Source organism: Watersipora subatra, chromosome 5 (assembly GCF_963576615.1).
Source record: "Watersipora subatra chromosome 5, tzWatSuba1.1, whole genome shotgun sequence".
NCBI lineage: Eukaryota > Metazoa > Bryozoa > Gymnolaemata > Cheilostomatida > Watersiporidae > Watersipora > Watersipora subatra.
This window is the reverse complement of record NC_088712.1, coordinates 58,019,650-58,033,318: the sequence shown is the minus strand read 5'-3', so window position 1 is coordinate 58,033,318 and position 13,669 is coordinate 58,019,650.

The following is a 13,669-nucleotide window of genomic DNA, read 5'->3' as shown; positions in this document are numbered from 1 at the left end:
ACACACACCATTGAACTGATACAAATGTAAATATTATCAATATAAAGCTAAGACATCAGGCTTTAATTTGATGTAATTTATGTCTTTGTAGCCCCACTCAGTTCAAAGATATAATAGTTTGAATAAGATTCTTTCTTGGAATGCTCAGATTCAAGAGAAAGCATGATTATGATGTCTATAGTTGCACTTAGAAAAGAAGCCGACAGAATAAAGGCGCATAATGCTGCAACTTGAATCCAATGCCCGATATCAATAACGAGGGAGACGGCAGCCGCGCAACTTGTGATGTCATTTTGGCACCAGTTTTAACTCCCATCGTTTTAACCACAAACAAATTTTGATGACTTTCTTCTTGAAACATTCTGGCAATCAGATCACGTTAAACATCAAAAACAGTTGCAAATACATGTAATAGGAAATACTGATACTATTTGATAAAGTCTACTAAAATTATGTGTACATTTAACTTCATCTTGAAAGACGGTTTAGCTAATGTTTTCTTTAAATGTAATAATCTCCATTATTGTTTTATGCACAATAAATTTTAATTTAAAACACGCTGATTCCAAATAACAAACTAAGGTATACTGACTGTAATCACCAACTTTTGTAAATATTAACCACAATGCCGTCCGATGCACTTAACATCGCTATGGATTTAAGCTTGGTATTGACTGCTAATCGAAACTGGCTAGCAGTGTCTTCTGGTTAAGAAAAACAGTAACAAATATTTCTGTTATTTTAAATCAGTCATACCGCAAAAATATAGATTCTCTGAAATCGCACTCACAAGTTTGTACCACCAACCACACGTGTTTATCCGTTGTTATTGCACAGACTTATACAACCAAGACTAGCTGTTCCAAGGATTTCTGGTCATAAGAAGTTCCTGGAACTCTATTAAAGTCTTAGAAACAAACGATAAATAATACAGTAATATTTGAAATTTTTTTGGAAAACTGTACAACATAGTACTTAGTAATAGGATTTCCTGTTAGCTGATCAGTTTGGCTATGATAACACAATAGATTTCTTAGTACTGTCAATCCTATTGTGACTCTAATGGTGAGTAAGATGGTGTTTAATAGATTTCGACTGACAAAATTTAATTTGAGCAGCAAGATGGGATGGTATATGAGAGAGAAATTTCTTTTGTTCTTGATTTCAGCAGCAAGATGGGATGGTTCTTTTGTTTATGAATTTGTCATCAGAAACAATGAGTGTATTGCTCATAGCTTTTATGTTGCAGTAGAGGTGTATGACAAATCACACATGGCAAAAATAAAAGTACGGCCACACGTGCTGATCGTTTTGTTGGTTCCGACTGAAATCACGAAATGAATGAAAAACACAAATTTCTTTGGCTGAAATTCACAGAGTTGTAAGAGCGGTGCGTGCATATCGAAATCGTCGACGAAACGCTTCTAATTGGCTAAACAAATTATTAGCAAGAACGATACTAGCAGCTTTTGCAATTTATATAGTCCGAGGCAAATAACGTAACACACAAAAATACTAACGCAATTTGTCATAGTAAATACGATGCAACTGTATTGATTGCGCCAAATGTAGCAACTCTTTTTACAACGGAACTTTTGCAAGCAAAAAAACTGTTATTATTAAAACGGAAACGACTCGTAGCTATGGTGTCCAAACAATAAAGAACTAATAATAGCGCAATCTAGGCAGTTGCATTGTATGTACTATGTTGAATCACACTGGTACTTTTATTGTGTGTCGTAATACGTGTCTTGGACTACACCAATTGCGAAAGCCGCTAAAATCGCGCTCGATAATAATTTTTTTAACCAGTTAAAAGCGTTCCGTTGACAATTTTGATGTGCATACACAGCTCTGACAATTCTGTGAATTTCAGCTGAATAATTCTGTGTTTTTCGTTGATTTCATGATTTCGGTTGAAACCAATGACAAAATCGGCACTGTACCTTAATAACGAAACTTATGTAACCAAAGTTTTTAGTTACATAAGTTTTCAACCTACATGTTTAAAAATTCTCAGGTGGTAAAGTCAGATGATTCGCTACTTGAATTTTTATCTTTTAGCTAACGAGGAAAATGATACATCTAAATTACTATATAAATAATAAAATGTGTTTTATCTGCAAATAATGATTTTTGAAGAGAGATTATCAATCCACCATTAATTTAGTGATTATATTTATAAGTTTATTGCCATTGCTAGACGCCATGTCAAAATTAAGAAAAAGGTAAATGCGCTTAAATCTTGTTATTTATGCATTACAAGTGGTAAACCCGGTGATGCTCCTGATTTCTTTCATCTTGAATCAGATAATCCGCAGGTTGGGGTTTACAAGGAATCAGTTGGTGTTCACAGGAATCAAAAGCAGTTTGGACACCAAATTTTTTTGGCAATCTGACTAACAGCAATCAGCATATAAGTATCAAGTTTGTATAAAATTGGCTAAAATATGTGGAAGTATTATAGCATTGCAGGAACTAAGAAACACACACACACACATACCCACACACACCCACACACACACAATGACCAAATGAGATTTATCATTATAAGTTTTAGAATACTGAACCAAAGATAATTTACTGAGAGCAAAAGCAAATTGTACGCTTGACAAGAGAAGATTTAGCAATAGGATGTATAAAATTATGTTGCACAAATTTCAATAGCATTTCTCGGTTTCGAATAGTTGTGCCATTCTTCTGCTATAATACTGAAATATGCTAATTTATTGTAATCTGTATTATCTTTTCTGTTACATTTTAGGTCAAGTAATTTATCTTTTGTGACAGATGCAATAACCACTCAACAGCTTCGCGTCTTGATAACTTCAACAAATTTAAAACTTACAGTTGACATTTCTAAATTTAAAACTTTAACAAAACAGCTAAATAAAAGATGTGCTGTTTAGGCTAGTAGAGTCAGAGCTACATGTATATTCATTTTATTATATTTTGCTATAATAGCAAAAGAGCTGCTGTAGCCTAGAAGTCTAGGTCATCTGACTTGTAAGCAACAGGTCGGAGTTCAAACTCCAAAAAAACATGACATTCAATCATAATTTCCACTCTGCCGCTCTTGAATAGCCTACAACTGGGTATATCTCCAGTCGTTGAAGTGTCTTTACCACTGGACCCAGAATTATCCAGCTGAGATCATACAGCCAGTGTTTCTGCAACATGGCTCTTTGAAACACGCATGTCTTCTTCAACCTCTTCAGACAACATATTCATTTTTTGAAGGACTGCTGCATAATTTTTCTGGTTAGATAATTTTCATTTATGAGTATAGTAAGGCTGTGAATGCTGAGACAGTAGGGATAATCACATGAGTTAAGAATAATAGCTTTTAGTACCAGTTTGAGTAGTTAGTTCTGATTTTACAATTTATGCTCTACTATATACATTGTAAGACATTGATGAAAGAATCAGCTCTAATTTATTGTATTTTCTAAATCATGGCCGAACTGGCAGCACCATCCAGTTCTTAGGTCTATTGAAGCAAAAGTAATTCATTATAACTATCAATAAACCTTTTTTATTGAATGGTAATAAAAACTATATAAAAATTTTTTTCAGGACTTATGCGAATGAACTAGGAAACTGCAAATAAATAAGCATTAGTCATGGGACTCAAGGCCGATTCACACTGTATCGCAATATGTCAGAGTTCATCAAACAATATATCTGTGATTGTCTGTGATAAAGTTTTTCACTCTATAACCAACCCATCCGCCTTTAAATCGGCAAATAGTCTGAGGAATTGTGTACTCGTTACAAAGCGGAGTTGCTAAAATGATGACATACTAGTCTTGCATCAGCTATTATGATTAGAGATATAGATTATGTAATCTGCGATAGCCAATCACTACTGCTGAAATGGTGCTCATCGCAAAAATTACCATGAGTGCTCGGTGAAATATCGGCAAAATTTGAAAACTGCAAAGTTTCCTTGACATACCCTTGTTTCCTCGGTGATGTCATTGGTTTACGGTACACATAAGTTGATGAATAATCATCGAAAGGACAACGATAAGAGGCAATATAGTGTGAACCATCTTGTCTGAACCAGCGTGAGATTTTATTAGAAAGTTTTGGTATTTTTTCATAATATGTGATTTTTTTAATGTTTGAGGTAATCTGACTGCCAGAATGTTTCAAGATTAAAATCGACAATACCTGATCGCAGTTAAAACGCTCAGACAAAAAGCTAAAAACATTGTTGCCAGCCATTTTATCAACAAAAATTTACCATTGCACTGAACCACTCTACTGCAGGTGAATAATACAGCATTACCGTATACAGGATGTGCCAATTAGTGTTACACATTTCAAACACCTTACTTCATCGAGTATATCATGTAGCTCATTGCATAAAGCATAGCATATTCATGCAATATGCATTCGGTGTTTTGCATTCCGTTCTATTGCTACACTCTGAGAGTTGAGAAACTCAAACCAGTGTGCTGGCAGGTTCAAAAACTGAATCACTTGGCATAAGATCTGAGCTTTCAAAAGAAACGATGGAGGATATCTCTGCTATATTAGCAAATTTATGCAGAGCACTTCATAGAAAACCATGTCACCAAAGTAGTACGATTGTATCCAATATGGCTTCCATACAGTGTCGGTGACATTATTGACTTCATACATTGCTCTGCGAGAGTGGAACAAATTTCAACTGCAAAAAGGGCAACTTTATCCAACTATGAACCAAATATACATAGAGACTTATTTAAAAAGTGTTATTATCCAGGGGAAAAATATATTTTATCTCAGCTCACTCTATTTTCAGAAAGCGAAGGCTATCAGGAAAGTCAGAGTTTCCCTTTTGATTGGTAACTACAAACAGCTTGTATTGAAATGCCTATTTATGGGGTACAGTTTTGTACAATCCAATCAATTGTGACTAAAATCCCACTTTTGTAAAATCTAACAAAGAGTTAGTTGAACCCTCAAATATGGTAAATTGCTATGCATTACTTTATAGCAATGCCAAAAATTAATAAAGTTAAACAAAATGCACAATTTTTTCCATTCATGAAATCAATTTGTAATCTTCTACTTACTTTGTAATCATTTATATAGTTTTATATTTTTGAGTTCCTATTCTTGAAACCTGACTCAAAGCAGTTAGCAAAAAAAGGTTTTTAACTTTTCACTTGCACAACTATGTTGAAGTAGTAGGCTGACCTGCCTCCTCACGTAATTGGTGACTGTTGGATCTGCCTCGCCAGCAACTCGCCTCAAGTGTTTTTAAATGACTGATTTTAGGCTAAATCAATTTTTTTCTCAAGTCAAAAAATTTATTAATCTGTTTATAAATTTATTTTTGAGCTGACAAACTTTAAATTAACAAGTTACTGCAAGTAAAGCATTGGCATAACACAAAAGTCACAATATTTCCGTTCAATGAACAGTAGTCTCTAGCCTAAATAGGGTCGCATATGTTATTTATCATGTTGCTAATAGAGCAAATGCTGTGTAGATCAGACAAAAAGGAACAGAATGTTTTAAGCTAATCCAAACAACTGAGCCTGTAAATGCAGCATTCGAAACTCTTGCTTGTAACGTCACAACAAGTTGCTAAACACTCATTGGTTATCCACAAACGTTGATGAAACTCTTCCTGAAATGTATTAGCAATTTGTGCAAGATTTCCTATCTGTATCTGCCGCTTAACTTGGTTACAAGTGACTGATCGCTGAACTGTGAAGGAAGTCAACCGAAGCCTTTACTGCATCACACCAATTTCCAGAATCCCTCACAGGGGAAGTTAGTGAGAACATGTTATCAAATATACAAAGAGAAAGTGCAAGGAGCTTCTACTTATTATATGTAAACGTTCTTTAGTTGGGTGCTGATTCAATCTTTTGTGGGTCATACGAGAGGGGGAGGGAGAGGGCTGGATGGCTCATCTTGTGGCCAAACCACCTGTCCAAACTGGCCTGGCCACAAGCTGGCTGGCTCTCACCAGAGAACCGCAAGTTGTAGTTCAATTCGCAGCAAATTAATCTGTCAAATAAACAATGCAAAATATTTTGCACTCTTCAAAGAAACCACCCAAGTGTTTGGTGATATCTTCTCAATGCGCTGCAAGAGATGATATGAGCCTGACATGTTGTTGTACAAAAATGCTTATCCTCCCAAAACACGCATGCATCTCAATACCAGTTTGTCATTAAGCCGTGGTAAGCCACAGCATGAAGAACCATTACTACCCAAAACCTCTATACATGTAAATGTGTTAAATATGTGAAAGGCTCTTAGCTAAAGAGAGTTTATGGAGTTATCTAGTACTCTCGTAATCTGACACAGCGTGAGATGGTGTAATAATTAACTAACCAAAAATGACTGATTAGTACGGGTGTTAGAGTTTTGGTTGTGTGAAAGAAAAAGTGAAAGTTGTGAGTTGATATTTTTGTTGAAAGCAATCATCTGTCTCCACCTGTAAGGATGGCTTCAGACAGACATACAGACAGACAGACACAGCTCATATTTTAGGAAAGACGAGGAGTCAGACAGTTCAGAGCGGTGCGGAAAGATCGTCAGACCTATAACTTTCTACACACCTATTATAATGCACCATTAAGTTGAAGGGTAAAGTTAAAATCCTGCCCTATACAATTTTTTTCCCAACATTCAACTATCGCGAAGTACGGATAAACGGATGGACACAACTCTCATTATAGTAAAGATTGTAGTAAAGATTATTTAGGGCACGTAACTTAACGATCTTAAAAAGGGAACTGCGTCAGCTTTTTCATGTGCATCTTGCAAAATGCACTCTGCATTCTGTAGTCTGCATGAAAATGAGTTTATAAGCTGTTTGATAAGTTCTCACAGGTACTTAGAAATGTGAAATTTTTATTATTTTCGATGCCAAAAACACGGCTGATTAATCTCAAATTCTAGCTTCAGAACAAGCTAACAACGGTACAAATTATTAACCTGATGTTAAAGTCCGTCAAATCCCACCAAAGGGGCAGCTCTAATGTTTCCAAAAGACTTTTTTAAATACTTTTTTACTTTCCTGTTCAGAGTTATTAAAAATGCTCACTAAAATAGACTTTTCCTTCCAACTTGTGAGGCCTTTGATACACACAAAATTTCAAAACAGATTTTTGTGTGCCAGCAGACTCTTCTAGTATTTTTTAAGCAGAATATGCTCTGACAGTATGCCCTACCTGCAACACTAATAAACCTTAAAAATGGACTCATACAAAACTTAATAAATTTTATCCAAAACTATCAGTATTTTTCTATCATATGCAACTGCTTTTGATGTCTGAGGTAATCTGAGTGCCCGGATGTTTCTAGATTAAAATCGACAAAACTTGATCACAGCTATAACGCTCAGTAGAAAAATATGTGCATGCGCAGTTATGCGACTAGTTGCTATCGTTGCTATAGTTGTTATCGGATATTGCAGTCAAGTTGTGGGTTATGCATCCCTATTTGATCAGTCTCTTTGCAACTATAGACATAATCGCAATTTCGTTTGCTCTGAGATCAAACGTGCTCTTCACCACAATCAAGTTTTGTCAATTTTAATCTTGAAACATCCTGGCAGTTAGATGACCTTAAAAATAAAAAACAATCGCAAATCATAGAAAATACCGATATTTTCTGATTAAATCTACTAAAGTTCTATGTAAGTTCATCTTTAAGACAGCCTAAAACTAATTCCTTTTAGGTGATAAGTCTGCATCAAATAAACTCAGCACTCATCAGGTATTTGAGTGAAGCCTGAGATCCTATAAGAAACCAACTGGTTTAAACAAGTTATCAATTGATTAGCCTATTCAATGCACTATTGCAGCATTCATGATGTTCTCTAAGGGAGATCTTTAGTTTCCAGATGGTCTGACGTAAGAATTGTACCTAGTTGATCCATCACTATTCATAAGTTATTAATATACCAAAAAAGCATTCTTATAGTGTGAATAAATGCTACAAGCATATGCATCATACCGGATCTTGCAAGTTTATAAGAATTCATCAGTCCATTTGATATATAATTTAATTGTGCAGTAGGCAGGAGTGCCACCTGTGCCTAAAACAGAAGGAGACAGTGACCTAAAACATATATTATAATGCGTTTCAATCATTTCAAGAGATGGCTACAGCTAGACAACAGAATTATGGCCATAGCTTCTGGTTGCTGGTAGGTAATTAGTAAGTTATGTTATATAGCTAATTGGGATAACAAGCTTTCCTGTTACTTGGCCGCAAGTAGGGCCCCTTGCTAAGCAGCTGTAGTCTTTGATTACAGTGATTTGACCGGACAATCTCTGACAAGACAGTCAGTGTATGGTTTCTAAACAAGCTGGTGTTAATAAAGACATTCACCTGGTGTTATTGCTAGGTCTCTTCTTCTTTACAGGGGAACTCTCCCCGGTAGGTTTTACAGTTTAAGGTGACTGATCTTTGTACACCTTTGTACTCTCTGTACTTTTTGTACTCTCTGTACACTTTTTGTACTCTCTGTACACTTTTTGTACTCTCTGTACATTTTATTACTCTCTGTACACTTTTTTTACTCTCTGTACACTTTTTGTACTCTCTGTACACTTTTTGTACTCTCTGTACATTTTTGTACTCTCTGTACACTTTTTGTACTCTCTGTACATTTTATCACTCTCTGTACACTTTTTGTACTCTTTGTAAACTTTTTGTACTCTCTGTATACTTTATTACTATCTGTACACTTTATTACTCTCTGTAAAGCTTTGTACTATCTGTACACTTTTGTACTATCTGTACATTTTATTACTCTCTGTACACTTTATTACTCTCTGTACACTTTTTGTACTCTCTGTACACCTTTTGTACTCTCTGTACATTTTTGTACTCTCTGTACACTTTTTGTACTCTCTGCACACTTTTTGTACTCTCTGTACAATTTTGTACTCTGTACACTTTTGTATTCTCTGTACACTTTTGTGATCATAAAACAGGTTATAAACTAGAAATTCTGTTTAAGTGAGCTCTATATTTATCATTATTATTAAACAATATACACTTATATAATGTAAAATTCTTACAATGTAAATTTCAGTTAACATAAAGAGCTTATGTAAAGCTTTTGCTTTGCATTATACAAAAAATTTCCTTTTAATGTAAAGTTTGAAATTGGTGCAAACTTTCAAATTTGATTTGAATTACAAGAATCTCATAGTTGGCCTTTTAAATATTGTTTTCTCTTTTGCTGTCTTTTGGAGTAAAAACCTCTTTGCAGCGCAGATTTGGCTGCCTAGAAAAATAGTAAAAAGAGGGATTTAATTTGACATTGAAGGTGTGCCTTCCTCCTTTACTTAACCTAAAATTGCAGCAATCACAAACCCTTAACCGAGTGAAAGTGATAATAAAAAAGAGAAAAGCTGTCAATACAAACTGACAATACCACAGTAACTGTTCAGCCATCAAATGGAAAACTTAACTTTAGTTTATTTCTATTTAAAGGGCTGAATGGCTGAGTTTGGGAAAATCTTGGAACAAATTATTCCATGTACATGTATCTCCTGTAATTTAAAATCCCTATGACATAAACACTCTCGGAACGGATTGTTTACATCTTAGTAGTGTCTTCACTTGTTTTTTTAAGATTTTGAGTTTGGGACTATATGGATGTCTCTCCAAGTTTAGTTTTTAGTAATATATTTTTTCTGTACTGTTTTATTCATATAGATTATTTATTTCCTTAATAAAGGTCTTCCTTGCCATCTTTATTATTTATTTGAGGTAAAGCGTGAATTCCTATCTCTAACATCACGTGTATTATAAGTTAGGCCTATATAAGTTTCTCTCAATATTCCTGCTACAGCTCATGGTTGTTTTTCTGTTTTATCACTGAAATTGTATCTTTAGTTATAAAACAGATAAACCATTTAAATTTATTAGTTTTTACTCATTATTTGATTATCTACTAGTACAGTAATTTACCTAATTTTACAATTCACGCTGATGCTGACCTCACTTTCCTCAATCAAAGTTAAAGAAGAACATTGCTGTTAACTTTCGTGATAGGAAAGTAATTATACAGATAAAGTTAACAAACACCATTATTAACTACTATTTTTGTACCTGAGATTACTGAAAATTAAATAGTATTTTTACCAGGACGATTTGTCGAAGTTGCTTCCACGTCAACTAGGTCTGTTTTAGTGCAAACATAAAAATAGTTCTAGAAAAAGCTTCTTCCTAGCCGCCAACACAGGATTGGTAAAATGCTGCATAGCCTACTGCGTTTATCCATTTTTGGCGGTCATCATTGACAGAGTAGAACAAAGAACTGGCCAGTCATATATCACAATGTTAATAGAGCTTAAATACATCAAATGGAGTAGATATTGATGATGTAGTCGTTATAATTGTGTAATCACTATATAACTTATATACGAGATATTTGAAGATTTGAAGATTCTCGTATTTGAAGGTTTATAGCATATTATTTGATAGCATCATTGCGGTAATCTGATCTTACAATTGATCAACGCTCGTAACTCATTTTCTATTGCACATAAAAAGCTAGTTTTGGCTTTCAAATTGTAGCAAACAAAGCAATGCGTGCAATGAGCTTTTATGAAGCATTGATCAATATAAATATAAAATAAAAAGGTTTTCAAATTTAGAATAAAATGAAAGTTAAAAGTACAAACAAATTGCAAAGCAGTAAACAGGCTATAATATCATTGCGGGTTAATTGCAAGCAGCAGATATCGACTGGTAGAGATATTTCTTGGTTTCTCATTTGCATATTTTTTAATAGATCCTTGACAAGTTGGATATAAGTTAGCGGATTTATTGCATCCATAAGGTTTAATATTGCTCCGCCAAAAAATACGATAAAACATAGGCCGTATCCGCTTCACAAAGGCGTCTGTAAGTCACGAAGTTAAAAACTGAGCTTTCTGTAACCTAATATTTATCGTTATCATGGATGTATATAGTAAGCTATTTGAAGACATGTTAAACAAAACAATATATTAGACAGCGGTATTACTGCATTTTAGCCAAAATTTTGTCCGCTATAAGCGTTTTTTACAACGTGTCAACATGAGCAACTATTCAAAATTTCATGTCATATAAAATATATATTATGTTATATAAAGCAAGCTGACAACTCTCATAAAATTAAAAATGTATTAAAAAAAATCACAATTCAAAATTATAATAATAATCTATGATTAATAATTGATAATGAATGATTGAAAACTCACGACTATAAACTGAAAACTAAAAATAGAAAATTGGTCAACATAAGAGCTGTACAAAATTTTAGGTCATATAAAAATGATAATCAATCAATCTCGGTAATTGATAATCAATAACTAAAAATCGAAAGTTGAAATTTGAAAATTGATAAATATCTAATAATTGATAATTTTAGCCAAAATCCATGTTTTGAAACCTTTTTATCCATAATTTGTCAGCATGAGCAACTGTAAAAAAGTTAATGTCATATAAAATATACATTCTATGTTACATAAAGTAATTTGAGAACTCTTATATAACTAAAATCTTTATTTTCATACGTAGCATAAAAAATGACCAGCTGAACTGCCAGTATAATAGTCACAGGTAATGTACAATATCCTTTAACCCTTTGCACAAACAAATACTACGGTTGCGGTTAGGAACTCATTGCTGATGTTCTTAAAAACTAGTCACTACAAGTTTGAGTGGAAGAGCTGACATGCAGGTCTCATTGAATGCTAGTAACTAGGCTAATCCTTGATCTGTAGATATTCTATATATACTCATATTTGCATCAATCTCATGTGTAATTTAATAAGTATTTCAAAATAAAAAAAAACGCTCTATTATTAGTATCAGTCATGTATAAGTCAACTCAACTATTCCAGAACATTCTGAAACAATTTTATTAAATCTGAATCAACTTTTGCTATTCTGCATTAAAACAAACATTACTTTCAGAATTCAAAGTTTGTTTACACAATACATTAACATGAACTTGCATTGCAATTTCCAGTCATTGCGCAAATAATACCATAAGCGTGTCTTACCATACCTCATTTAAAACACGTTGAAGAACACTTTTCTATAAATAACTTTAAAAATTTAAATGTTTCTATTCAAAACAATAAATTAATTTTTTGGCATGTTTTATAATTGGTTTTGGATGACACAGAGTATCAATCATGCAATAGCTGAAAACTAAAAGGAGAGTTAACCACGGCCCGCTGTCAATAACGTGTTTGCTTCTCTGTGGTGGGCAAAACAAGCAAAAAAACAATCGATTGTGTAACAAGTTTTATCTATAGATCCAGGTTAATTTAAATGTACGTGCATTAGACTTTATTCAGAATTGACAGTTGTAAAATTTTGTTTAAAGGTTTACTTGCAACAAACTTCCCATTACAATTATTTGGTATCAAAAAGGTTCACCATGTCTTACTCTGTTGTGTTGTGGGTGCCAAATATGTGGGAATGTGATTACGAGCTCTTAAAAGCTAAAAAACGAACAGTTAATCACAGCCATCACGAAAACGCCGTAGTTTGGAATCTCTTTATTTCGATGACGTACTCAACTCCACGTAGTTAGCGTTTTGACACGTGATGTTATCACGTGAAATTAAAGACTGATAAAAACCTCAATATAGAACGTCTGATAGCACTATTTGTGACAAACACTTCGAGTTCTACCGGAAGCCCTGTATCAAATATAGATGCTCCCTACTTTACAGTTTCGTTTCAGCCTGGTCTAATTTTTTAGTCATAATCTGATAGTGTGACCATAGTTCCTATCAAATGGAGTGAAAATTTTCTGCAGCATTTTTCGACTATCAAAGGTGACCAACAGGCTCTTCATGTTGATCAGATGATGATATGCGCTCTTTTGAGCTAAGGTAAAAAATTAACCAAATTTTTATAGTGAGTTTTGAGATATCAGTGCTCAATGTGGCAGCATCACAATGATGATGAAATTGACGCATGAAATAGGACAATAGACATAGTTTTATTGAATGCGTGAAGTATATTTATGAAAATATTTCGACGAATGAGGTTGCATTGAAAGTGTAAACAAAAGACATCGTGTTCAAGTACGTTCCATTTGAGCCGTTTTGGAAAGGGATTAAAATCTACGGCATTTTCACAATAGCTGTGATTAGCTGTTCGCTTTTAAGCTTTTAAGATGTTGTAATCACTTTTCCACATATTTTGCACCTACAACACAGCAGAGTAAGACATGGTGAATATTTTGATACTAAACAACTGCAATGTGAATTTTGTTGCAGTCAACCTCTAATGTTTTCCTAAATATACTACTTGCAAATATGGCGACTGCTATGTTATGATTGAGCAAGCCATCGTGAGCTTGTTTAGTGGCAATATATAATGTATTTCTGCTGATATTTGATATCGGAAGTTATGTGAAGTAACTTTAACATTTAAATAATTAAACGCCCTTATGAAGAGTATTGTTAAGGTGTCATACCACGATGTGCATTCTGCATGTATAAAAAAAGAGTCATCTTTTTATAATCCTGTTCAATTTGACTCGGCAGCAACATGTCCATAAACATTACTCGTGTATAAGTCGACCACAAAAGTTTTCATTAAAGTAGCCTGCCAGAAAGTAGAACTATACATGAGCATACATGTATATGGATTCTCTTTCTTGGAAGTAAATATAACTGGTAATAAT